A 13,295-nucleotide genomic window follows, 5' to 3' on the forward strand; every position below is an offset into this window, starting at 1 on the left:
TTGCAATGATGATAAGTATGACCAATATTAAATATTTATAACTTAGAAGTATTCATTGTCCTTTCCTTTCAAGGGTCTCTATCCAGGTATCTGTTCAGGATCAGCCATCCCCACCCTAGTTTCTCTCTCAGCCTACTCCCTCCGTGAGCTTCGTACTCTTACAGGCTTTTTAGCTCCTGTTCAGCAACAACTCACTGACTGGGTTAGTTACATATTTCTCACTACCTGGGTTAGTTACATATTTCTCACTACCTGAAAACAGAGGTTATCAAGCCTGTCTGTACATCAGAATCACCTGGGAGCTTTTTATAGGACAGCTTCCATGGCCCTACCCCAGACCTTCATTCAGGCTAGAAGCCAACATCCTCGAGCTGTCACTGAAGAACTGCCTCCTAGAGGTCTTGTTGCAGTGGCCCTGCCTGAAGAGATGTGATAGACGACATCCTCTGTATCCTGCTAACTCAGGATCTCTCTCTCTCACTCTCTCTCTGGGATCTAAAGGACAAATAAATTCATACCAGGGACCTCTGTACTCCTCCTTAGTTAAGAATCAGTTTTAATCTTCTGAACATTTAAGCCAAACAAGTGATCAAAAAATAAAATAAACAGGTGACGTTTCTCTCTTTGCCTTTGCTACTAGGAAGCTCAAAGCCAAATTCATGAGGGACCACTCCCTAAAACCAATAGAGAAGTTATGACATTAATTTTATAGATTAGTGTTGGGTTTCCTACCTTTATTTTCCCTTTGTCTTGATTTCTGTATATGATTTTTTTAAATTTTTTTTCTGTATATGCTTTTTAAAAAATTATAGTTATGTTGCATTTTTGCAATCTATTGCAAATGCTTTCTGAACCAAGATGGGGTATGTTAGACTAATTAATTAATTAAATATACTCATTGACATGCAGCCCTTTGCAGCACAGTATCTCTAGAGCAAACGGTAATGAACACCCAAGTAAAGACTACAGCTTGGAGGAAAGTTTTTGGCTTTGGGGTCAACTCCTGGAATAGAAGCCTTCCTACCAGCTCTGGTTGCCAGAGAACATCTGGAAGCATATCTGAAGTGCATATTAAGTACGTTTAAAATTATAAGAAATTTTAAGTAAAATAAAAACAGCTACATACAAATTCAAAATCTGGAATCCTGACATTCAATTCCAAATCTGTGGTCTCTCAACTTCATGTAGCAGTTCCACACGCTGAACTAAAATTCTGTTCCTTATGGAAAAGCAGCAGGTTGGTCTACGTAATAGTAGACAGTGGAAGTCTATGGCCCCGTGTACCAGACAAAATGAATGTGATCAAAAAGATCGCTATCTGCCAACTGAAATGCTTTTCTGGGTCTGTGAGATCTGTTCTCTTCGGCACAGAGCCCGGACCACTCCCGAGGTGGCCAGGAGTCAGGGGTGAGGAGTGGGGTTTGACAGCCTGGACCAGAGCTCTGGGCTGCAGGAAGACCCCCTCTGCTTGTGGTGATCGTCCCATCCTGTTAAAATACAGAGCAGTTCCCTCACCTTCTCTGCATCAGGAGGGTGGGGACCTGCCAGAGGGCTTGGGGCCCACATGGTCTGGGTCCATGTGGCTCTGCCCCTGGCCTCATGTGTGTGGCCAATGGGGCCTGAAGGCTGAGTGCTTCCATCGTTGCCGTTTTCTCTTCCACAAAATAATCCAAAGTTATGGAGATTTATTTAAAAGGATTCTCAGGTGCACACACTAGGCACAAGGAAGGTGAGATCTAAAGCTTCCCTGTTATCTAATACTTAAGTAGTGCAGAATGCCTTAAACATTTTGCCATTTTACAGTTTTGCCAACATTGCTTGATCTCTGAAGATCGAAGCTAACCATGAACAATAACCTAATGAACATAAGCTAGCAGCTGCAAACTTTCTCTTATTCTTTTAATTTGTGTGACCAATACCACCTTATAGCAGCCAGTATACTGTGAATAAAAAAATGACCCCTAATCCATGGCTCAAAATAACTACGATTATCCTTCTGGCGTATGCCTTCCTGTTCTTTAGCTTCTGTATGTGGGTTGGGGTCAGCCTCAGTCAGATTCCAGATCATACCTATAAGCAGTGTGCCAGGTTCAAACCCAGGGCTGGCTGGGGCGTGCAATTTCTCAGAAGGAGCCTAAGAAGAGCCAGAGCTACCAAATGGTTGCATGGTAGTTTCATTTTTTTTTTTTTTTTTAAGATTTATTTATTCACGAGAGACACAGAGAGAGAGAGGCAGAGACACAGGCAGAGGGAGAAGCAGACTCCATGCAGGGAGCCTGATGTGGGACTTGATCCCGGGTCTCCAGGATCAGGCCCTGGGCCAAAGGCAGTGCTAAACCAGGGAGCCACCCGGACTGCCCTGCATGGTAGTTTCTAATGATGGAATGCTTACTGTATGCCAGGCACTGAAGCGATCCCATGTAAGTTTTCCCTGCTACCCAGCACAGGGTAGGGGTCCTATCTGCCCATTTCATAGATGGAAAAACTGAGATCTGAGACAGGATGCTGCCAGTGAGGAGGAAGCTGGGATTCCAGGCCAGGATGGGTGCCAGTATGATGAGAAAGAAGTCTTCAGTCTTACTTCACTGATTGTCAGTTTGGGGTTTCTTTTCTCCCTTTCTGTATCTTTAGCAGACCAAGAGGAAAAAGGGAGTTTCCCCAATTTGAAAGGATGGCACAAAAGGGAGAGTTGGACTGGCCTGCCGAGGGGCTGCTCGCCACAAATCTGCCCTGTGACCCAGGGCCAGCCCCGGCACTCTGGGCCACGTTCACCTGTCCATTCATCAAGAGTGCGCCCAGCGAGGTGTCTATGAGAGCTCCCGGCTCTGACACCCCGTGACCCGAGCTGCTCCCTGCATATACGCATGCACCATATCCAAACCAGAGGCCAGGATGTGATCTGTGGCGCTCTGCTGCTCTCACCAAAATGATGAGCCCAAATACACAGGAAAGACTATTTAAACTACCCTGTCCTAAAAATCAAGCAAGTACCTTTTCTTACGAGATGTGAAGGAAGAATGTGGACAAATCAGAAATCACACGAAGACATGTAAGAGACACATGCCGGAGGCACTCTCACAACTCGATTTTAGTACCATGACGTGACTCCCAAGCCAGGGTGTGTACTTTCTTGTCTCATCTGGGAGGTGAAAATACCGGAAGGGCTGATGAAGGGTGTGAATACAGGCCACGCTACTGACACCTCTCAGCCTGGTCGGGACGGGCCGCAAAAGTCAACAAAGGCCTTCAGAATCATTTAGTGTGTAGGCCTTAATGTGTATTCCTCGGTGTGACTAGTCAAAATCAGAACGGGCAGGTACCTCACCTTAACTATCGAAAGAAAACATATTGCAATATTGTCTTACTTCTTTTGGGAAAGCAAACACAGACCTGCCTGGGATTCTCTCTATCCCTGAACGATGGCAGGGTCACACACAGCCTTAGGCTTGGGGACACTCTGAAGGCAAAATCCAATATGAGTATTAACGTAAAAATGATGCTAAGTGGGCAGCCCGGGTGGCTCAGCGGTTTAGCACCTGCCTTTGGCCCAGGGTATGATCCTGGAGACCTGGGATCGAGTCCTGCATCGGGCTTCCTGCATGGAGCTTGCTTCTCCCTCTACCTGTCTCTCTCTCTCTCTCTCTCTGTGTCTCTCATGGATAAATAAATAAAATCTTAAAAAAAATTATGCTAAGTTTGTTTATTTGTATTAAATTGCAACCCAATCTTAAGAGATCTGAAAATTTAAGAGGCAGCATTAGCCACGCAGACATTATTTACAAAGGACTGGTATGTGGGGCCCTATGGTTTAATTGAAGATAACAAATGATTCAGAGATCTGACAGTCTTTCCTGAACAACACTTCAATCATTTCGACAAATGCTGCAGAGGAAGGACACTCTTCTGGTCAGCCTTCAAGGTACAAGCACAACTATACATGCTTCCAGTGGAAAAAGATCCTGGTTATTCCATATTTCCCTGGAAACTATAAATCTCAGTGTAACTGGTCCGCTTATTGTCATCTTACTTTTTATTTTACTTTTACTGAGATATATTTGATATACAGTCTATTATTTTTAGGTGTACAACATAATGATTTGATACTTTTATACTCTGTGAAACGACCACCGTTAATAGGTCTAGCTAACATCCATCACAACACATACTTACAGACTGTTTTTTCTTTTGGGGTGAGAACTTTTAAGATCCACTCTCCTACCAACTTTCAAATATGCAATACTGTAGTGTTAACTCTAGTCATGATGCTGTATATTACATCCTGGGATTTAATTTCATACCTGGAAATTTGTACTTTTTGACAACTTTTACCCATTTTGCCCATTCCTCACCCTGGCCGGCTTGTTTTAAAATCTCAAGTTTTCCAATATATTGTTTTCTTCATTCATGAAATGTTTGCTACAAAAGTTTCAAGGCTTTAACACTGGTTTCTAAATCAATTACTTCACCAACATATTTATTCACTAAGATGATGGAACAAACTTTTATTTAAAAATTATGTACAATTTATGTAAAAATTTCAAGTTTGTGGGAGTCTCCTATGTATGTGTTCTGGCAAAGAACTTCCCTCGAAGTTTTCCAGAGTTCTCATTTTCTCCCCCAATTTTACTTATAGTCCCATAAATTCATCTTAACCTACATTTAAGAACTTAACTCTTCTGGTTCTGATTTTTTTTTTTTTTTAAACTCACTCTCAGGAAAGATTGACATTTCAGTAATCTCTGCCAGCTGGCATGTTCAAAATGGAATCTAAATATTGTATTAACAATATCAATAACAAGCAGGTTCAGCGGGCCTTAATAAAACACGCTTGAATTGTGAGAGAAATTCTTGTTATTTTGTGTTTCAGCAGCTTTAATTTACTACATTGATTTAATAAAAATCTATGACAATCTCATCTTTAATCATGTAAGAATTCTGAGGTTCACTACATGTGCCGTAATGAAAATCTGAAATCAAGGAGGTATAATTAAATTTTTGTTGCCCAATCGTTTTTGAAACTTTCGACCAAAGTAACATACCCAGCAAAGTCCACATACCTATCCCTCACAATGAATTTTCCCGAGTGATTTACCCATGTAACCAGCGCTCAGAAGAGCAAACTGGCACCTCAGGAGCTCCCCCTTCCACCCTCTCCAGTCACTATCTTACACCCCAAAGAAGCCACAACCTTGACTTTTCCTTGCATGTCCCAGCAAACTCTGGCAGGAGGCAAACCCTGAACCAAAGCGATCACCCTGCTAGAGTCACTTGGTCCCGGCTTGCACATCTTTTCCTTTCCTTCGATTTTACAGATGAAGAAACAGAAGTTCAGAGTCGACTATCTGACCAAGCCAAGAGGCACAGATGTACAGGTGTAAGTGAACATGGAGCTGTGTGTGGGCAGGAGAGGGGTGGTAGGAGGGAGCCTCACAGTCCCATCCAAAGCCGGGTCCCTCCAATGCCAAACTGAGTTCTGCGTGTTGCACAACTGCTATTTTAGGAAACCTCATTTTCCTCTGAATCCACTGATGCACGTGTCCAAGAAATGTCATTTACAGTTAAATGGCCTTATGTAGATGTGAACTCTGTCACCCCGTGACCCCAGCCCCCACACAGTACTTGTTTTTGCATTTAGCATCTTATCATCCCCCTCCCCGCCCTGCTACATTTTGGATTACGAACAATTTTGAGTCTCCCCATTAACACTCTCTTAATTTTAAGAAATTAAGGTGGGAACTAGCGATTGAGCCTGAAGAGGCTCCATCTCTGGTCCTGAACTGGATTTTCATTACTAACTACTCTTCAAATTACGCTGATTTACAACGTGATTATTACTGTTTTTCCTAAGAAGCCTGAGTAATGAGAAACCCAAAGACGACCCGGATGGCGGCGATCCAGGGGCTCTCACCCCCTCGGTCTGCCCAGCCCCCTGGTCCCCCCCCCCACTTCACCCCCCCCTCCCCCCAGCCCTGTGTGCGGCCTTCCCCCAGAGTCTGACAGGGCGCGCACCACCACGACTCCAGGCGGTTCCACCCTGGAGCTAGAGGGCAAGCTCCTGGAGGCAGGAGACCTCCTGATCTCTATCCCCCGGTCGCAGGCAGGTACCTGGCGCCCTGTAGGAGATGGAGGCCTGTTTGGGAGATGAATGCACGGAATCACTGCCCTGAATTGGACGGAAAGGCCCTCCCCCTCTCCCCTACCCCCAGTTCATATGTTGAGACCTTAACCCTCAATGCGGCTGAATTTGGATAAGGTTAAACAAGGACATAAGGGTGGGGCTCTAATGCAACAGGACCCTAACAGGGCCTTGATCTAATAGGGCTGGTGTCCTTCTAAGAAAAGAAAGAGACCAGGGGAAGCATGTGCACGCAGAAAAGGCCATGCGAGGACACAGGGACAGGCAGCCATCTGCAAGCTGAGAAGGGACGACCAGGAGAGGCCAACCTGCTGCCCCCCTGGACCTCCTTGATCTTGGACTTCCGGTCTCCCAAACTGTGAGGAAATGAATTTCTGTTGCTTAAGTCACCCCAGCCAGTGTGTATTTTGTTACGGCAGCTCTAGCTGATTAATACATTCACCAACTGTCCAAGCATCTTGTACTCTTAACGATGGGGCTCCGGGGACCAACTCTGGCTGGGAAGGGAAGTTCATGAGGATACAGAGGTTTGTTACTCAAGGTTAATCCTCAGTCAAGGGCAGCCGTTTCCCATCTTTCCCTTAGCAACAATGCAGGGAGTCTAGTTAAGGCAACACATTTTAGCAATCCCTACCCTGCCAGGAAAGTGGATGTCATCATTAGCGAAGATGCTGGGCCCCTGGGAAATTACTTTAACTTGACTGACACCACCTTCTGCCCTGAGATCTTGATAATCCTGTACACCCTTGGATAATGGCCATTATCATGAAAAGAAAGCCAGACAAGTCCCAAGTGGGAAGATCTGCATTCTGGCCTTATATCTTCCACTTAGTGGCTACGTATACTTGCATACATAACCTAACACTTTTTGTATCTAGTGCTTTTTAAAACAATGTTTTAAAAGTTATTTTTTAAATAATCTCTACACCTGATAGGACCCTCCAATTTACAACGCTGAGATCAAGAATCACATGCTCTACCAACTGAGCCAGCCAGGCGTCCCCCAAGTGCTTTGCTTTTTAAATAAAATGGTTGTGCTGTTGTAACGGACAGTTCCTCTTCCCCTCTTCGGGAACTGATCCAGACGTGCATCTGGAGAACCTTTCATCTCCCAATCCACGCATGTGCTTCGAGGTGATGTGTCCATCCTCAGCATAAAACAATCTGAACTCCTCCCCACCAATTCCTCTGGTCACACTGATAGTTCCCAGTGGTCATGCGATCCAGGCTGGTCTAATTACAATGCTGCTCAGAACTTTTCCTGAGGACACTGAGGAAATGCTAGACTCTGAGCTGATGTCTGCAGCCCAAGAGGCTGAGGCAGCCACCTTGTAAACCCAACGTGAGCTTCTCCAAGCTTACTTCTACCAGGTGCTAAGCTGAGTTGGGGAACAGAGAGAACAGGTATTATTACTACCATGATCCTACTTAAGTCACCAACTCAGAAAAGCTCTCTAAGCTCATCTTGGGAGTCTTTCACTGGACAGCCAAACTACTAAGTGGGCCTTCTAGACCAATGGAGAGGTTGGAATTTTACTGACACACAGAAATCAGTGACATACTTTTAGTTTAACTGAGGCTATTCGCTTAGAGATTCTTTCTTTCTTTTTTTTTTTATAAAGATTTTATTTATTTATTCATGAGAGACCCACAGAGAGAGGCAGATACCCAGGCAGAGGGAAAAGGTGGCTCCCTGAGGGGAGCCTGATGTGAGACTCGATCCCGAGACCCTGGGATCATGCCCTGAGCTGAAGGCAGACACCAAACCACTGAGCCACCCAGGCGCCCCACTTAGAGATTCTTTATTAGTTAGGACTCTTGGGTACACACACACACACACACACATACACTCCAAATCAAGCTAAGTAAAATGGGGAATTTAGAGCTCATCTACTCCAACCATGGGAAGGAAAGTGGGAGAGTGGCCCCTCATCTCTGCTTCTTTGCCTGGGTGCCATTCCTTGGACACTGGCTGACTCCACATGGTACCCTTTGTTGAATCTAGCACATCTTTCAGAGCCCCCAGATCCAAGGTAAGAAATACCTGGCTTGGATTGGGTTACACACCCATCTCTCAACCAGCTGTTGAGGCCAGGGAGCTCCTATAAAAAGTTGGAACTCCCCCATTTGCAATATATATTGGAAGCTGGGGTAGGGGAAGAACAGCAGGTCCCACAAAAGGACACCATTTTAGGCTTATGATAGCTGTGAACGTTTGAAAGTTGCTTGAGGTCGCACAGCTGGTGGACCACAGAGGTGGACCTCATTCGTAATTGTTTCATTTCCCAACCATGGCAAAACTCAAAGAATGAAGTGTCTTAGAGTCTGAGAAATAGAGTACACACAAATGATAAACACAAGTGGCCTTTCTACAGGTCATGGGTTTCTCATCTCTCGTCATGATGTCTTCACAGTCTTGCTTACAGTGTGGGAAATGAACCCGTAGCCAAGACACTAGGTTAGAGCAATTCTATGCACAGACATGTGGTTCTAACACCTTAATGCAATTTGTGTCAAATTAGCAGCATGAGATCATCCTAACTATGCTCCATAAAAAAACAAAAAACAAAGAACACGGCCCAAAAAGGGGCAAACCTATGTGTGCTAGGCTAGGGTGACCATGAAGTGGAGGACAAGTTCGATATAATCCTTTAAATGATTTTCTAAAGTTCTTTATGTGTACCTTCTCCTTTCTTGCTCCTCCTCCCCCCTCTGAGATGCATCTTTGCAAAAAGTTTGTATTCTGGCACAGAGACACTGTGAGGAAGAAACAGGAGCAGAGATCACAAGCCATTCAAAGCCATCCCCAAGGAACCTTCTTTCTCTGTGTCACATTTATGCAAGATCTTAGTCACTCCAAAGTGTCCGTGAGAACAGCTGGTAAGAACTCCAGTTCTACTCCTCCTGCGGGTATCAGGTATCTCCTGGGTATTTGCCTTAATGTAGCAGGAGCTTCAGAGAGAGACTGGAAACAGCCTTAAATGCTCCTGAAGGTATAACATCAGTTTAACTGGGGAAGGGTTTTTTTATGTTATTGTTATTTGGGGATGGGAGATATTGAAACCCTTAGGAAACTGCAGAAATGCTATCAAAAGCATAACGAATTCTATTCATTAAACACTCAAGAATTGCCAACCACCATGCCAGCCCCTTATATACTCTATCTTTTAACTCTCACAAAAATCCCATGAAATACTGCTGTTTGGCTGGGAAGGAAAGGCTCAGATGCATCAGAGGAGTTGCTTGAGGTCACACAGCTGGTGGACCACAGAGGTTGGCCTCTGCACCAAGACTGGGCACTCCAAGGTCTCTACTCTTCGGTCTCAGGCACGCTGCCTCCCCTGGAGCAAAAGCCTGAGTGTGGAGCTCCTGCAGAAGTGCCAGGGACGCTGCACAGACTGTCATCGCCAATCCCCACAGTGATACCAATCTTGCAGGACCGGTGTTTTCACATTTTGCCACAGCCCGAAGGAGTTCACGTAACTTTTCCGAGGTCAGATGGCAGTTGGGCAGCCAGGCAGGGAAGGGATCCAGGTACACCTGATTTGAAAACTGAGGTCTTTTACCCTCATGCTATCATTTACAAAGGCCAGCAGGAGAATGGGGTAGGGTGGGCTCACCAGAGAAATGAAGGGCAGGGGGCCAGGGCAGGAGAAATTTACAAGGTGGGGTAGTGAAAGCCTGGGTGCCTGGGCCACATTCACTCACATATGCACACACATGCACACACACGCACACGTACACTCCTAACCTATCACGTGCTCTGCAGTGAGCGCGATACCCAGGAGTTCTCACAGCCACACCTTTTGGTCGTCAAGGGAACCAAACAAAAACACAGACTTGACCTCTTGCAGTTTACAGGTAGATAGATGCTTTCAAGTGCACTTCTGAAACTGTAATGTGAACAGCTAGGTGAGTATATTTTTAAAAACTCTTCCTGACTTGCAAACCTCTTGGCAATTGCATAAAAATATTTCTATGCTTCTATCTGAGCACGGTTAAGCAGAACTTCAAGGGGAATGACTTTTCCAATTGTATTTTAAGATTGAACACTTTGATAAAAGCAGGCTCTGCAGTATAGTGTGATCCAAAATTGCATAATCTTTATGTGTTTTATAATCTGATCCAATTTAATAGATCAGAGAAACATTTTTAACATTCAAAAATTAAACCGCCAGGATATATTCCTATTGATGAATTATAATTGGTGTAAAAATAGCTATCTCCTACTATAAAATTCAGATACATCAGGATATTCATTCTGTAAAGGTGTGGATTCTTCTCATTGTATTAATCTCTGAATGACTAATTTGAGGATTTCCCTTTTTCTCTATCCACAGTCTTTAAAACGTCTTAATGTTTAGCTGTTTACAATAGTCCTGTGTGGGGCGCAAAAGAGAAACGAAGCACCTTGATTACATGAATGAAAGAAGATAACCTAAGTACTCATTTCCATCTTTCTGCCTTGTCATTGCAAATTGCTTTTGACCATTACAAGAGGATGCTCCCTAGCCTCAGTCTGCAGAACAACACAGTTCTCAAGTGGAACACTTCAAAAAATACTTATGCCATTCTCAACCAAAGATCCGTTAGTGTGAGTCCAGGTTTATGATCCCAGCTCTGTGACCTTGAGCAGGACATTTGTTCAGGCCTGATTTTTTTCCCCATGTACAAAACAGGAATCGTAATACCTAATGTATAATGCTAATATAAGAATCGTGTAAAGAATTGGAGTGCCCGGGTGGCTAAGTAGAGCATCCGACTCCTTGTTTCAGCTCAAGTTGTGATCTCGGCGTTGTGGGATCAAGCCCTGCATCAGGCTCTTTGCTCAGTGGGGAGTCTGCTGGGGATTCCCTCCCTCTGCCCCTCCCTGCTTCAAATTATACATAATCAATTAATAAATCTTTTAAAAAAAGAAAGGAAAAATATACATGGCCAGACACAGAAAATCACATATTCTATGATTCCACTTATTAAAAATCTCCTGAACAGGCAGGTTCATAAAGATAGAAAGTAGCCTAGTGGCTCTGCCCTGAAGCCTCTTGTGCCACTGAAACCATCAGAGTCGACAGGAGGGTTTTCTTCAATCCCATCTGCCCTGGCTTGTCTGCACCAGTGGGTGCCTGTCCCTCCCCTCTTTCTGAAACTCTTTGTCCTTCATTTCAGTGATTTTCTCCAGTTTCTTTTTCTTTTTCTTAGATTTTATTTATTTGTTCGTGAGAGACACACAGAGAGAGGCAGAGACACAGGCAGAGGGAGAAGCAGGCTCCCTGTGGGGAGCCCGATGCAGGACTTGATCCCAGGACCCCAGGATCATGCCCTGAGCCACAGGAAGATGCTCAACCGCTGAACCACCCAGGTGCCCGTGATTTTCCCCAGTTTCTAACTAAGCTTTTCTCTGCTGTTAACTGTGGTGTTGTCAGCTACCACCACTTTCTATCAGAAACCTATGTTTTTCAACATTGACCTTCTCCCTCTTTGGCATTCTATGTCCCCTTGAGAATCTCATCTGTACCCGTTAACTGCAGTGGCCATTTCTAGATTAACTCCCAGTACCCCTTGCCAGCCCCCACCTCCCTTCTCCTAAACTCCGGGCTGTCTCCCCTCCTATGGACATTTATGCAGAAACAGGAGGGTTAGCCTGACCTGCCCAGCAGGTGCCTGACCCAGAGGAAGTTCTTAATGCCACATCCTCCATCAGACTGGCAAATCCTTCTGACTTCCCTAGTTCTGTCCACAGGGTCCCATTTTCTCAGAGTGCAACACTGGACTTCTGTGAAAATGGTTCCTAGAGACAGTGGGAGAGAGGCCAGGGGGGCGTGCGAGCCAGAGGGGAAAATCCAGGCTACGGGACTGATGTTTTCTCATATTCCATGACAGGCTGCAAACACTGGGGAAGTCAGGGTCACTGCAGATGGGGTACATTTGGATTTGCAAGACACAGTAAGGTCAGAATTCAGCAAAGCCTTCCTTTAAAATTGCATTTCCATATATTTTTTGCATTTCCTTATGCTTAATCTTAAAAGCATGTTGTCAGTGACCACATAGAACATGAGTGATTTGAGAAGTGACCAGCATGCCTTTAAATTCACCTGACTGGGAACAAAAACAGCCTCCTGGCTTTGTAGCTGTGGTTACGTAAATATCTTCACAGATAACTTGGTACAGAACAATAAGACACACGATGCCAAGAGAAAGGGGCCCCTCCTAAGAACCAAAGGGCTCCACAGACCAAAAGAGGACAGAAGGCAATTAGGACTTGGGGGGGAAATGTAGGGAGGCTTTCTTCCCCCGCCCCCCTTTCTGTTATTACTATATTTTTTTGAAACGGGTGTGCCTGGGGACAAGAATCAGGAGGTTTATGCATTAGGTGGATGCCCTCGTTTGCAAAACGGACAAAAGAGTCAGCTTGTGGAACAGATTAGATGAGAGGAGCCAAAGAGCCCAGGGGCTACAACCAAATATGAAAGAAATGAGTGGGGGAGGGTCAAGGCAAAGCCCAAGTCCAGAGATCCGACCCATGGTCTTTCTGGAGAGAAGTACAGAAGTGCCAGGGCCTGGAGGCCTACGGCTGTGGGAGAGATGGGGTCCTGCAAGGGCCATCCTGGCTCTGTGGGAAAGGAAACAACAGTGTGCGCTGGCAGCAACAATGGAAATCATGCAAAGGAGGGGGAAATTGGGAGTCTGCTCCTTTGAGGTGTTTTGGAACTTTTCACCTTGACTATATCTGCCAGGATTAATGATCAGAAATCCTGGGAATGAAAGAGTTCAAGTTAAAATATCTTTGCTCTGATAGAGCAATTTGTGAGGCACCAGGCACTGGACTAGACTTATGTCTGCACATTCACATTCTCCCTTAACCAACACAAAGATTCTGGGGAACACATCTGGTAGCCCCATTGTAGAGACAATCAAAACTGAGGCCCTAGGTCCAACAGCTGGTGCTCAGGGAGGGACAGACTCAAACCCATGGTGAGGTGGTGCTAAATCCATACTCTCTCACGTGTCTGTCTACGTACCTGCTGTGTACATACAATTTTAGAGCAAGGCGGGTAGCTCCGTATTTGTGAACTGGGTGACCTCTCAAGGAAGCAGGTCTGTTTGAAAGGAATCTGAGATAAAGGGATGAACAAATCTTTCGGATCTATGTATAAATCCA

The 13,295-nt window shown here is 45.0% G+C and overlaps 1 protein-coding gene across 11 annotated transcripts in view; it reads right to left on the reverse strand.

The window, feature by feature from the left end:
- Nucleotides 1-13,295, reverse strand: part of FOXN3 (forkhead box N3) — a 393,063-nt gene that overhangs the window by 97,228 nt on the left and 282,540 nt on the right. The gene's annotated exons all lie outside the window — the stretch shown is intronic.

Source organism: Canis aureus, chromosome 9, assembly GCF_053574225.1.
Source record: "Canis aureus isolate CA01 chromosome 9, VMU_Caureus_v.1.0, whole genome shotgun sequence".
In the NCBI taxonomy this organism is placed as follows: domain Eukaryota; kingdom Metazoa; phylum Chordata; class Mammalia; order Carnivora; family Canidae; genus Canis; species Canis aureus.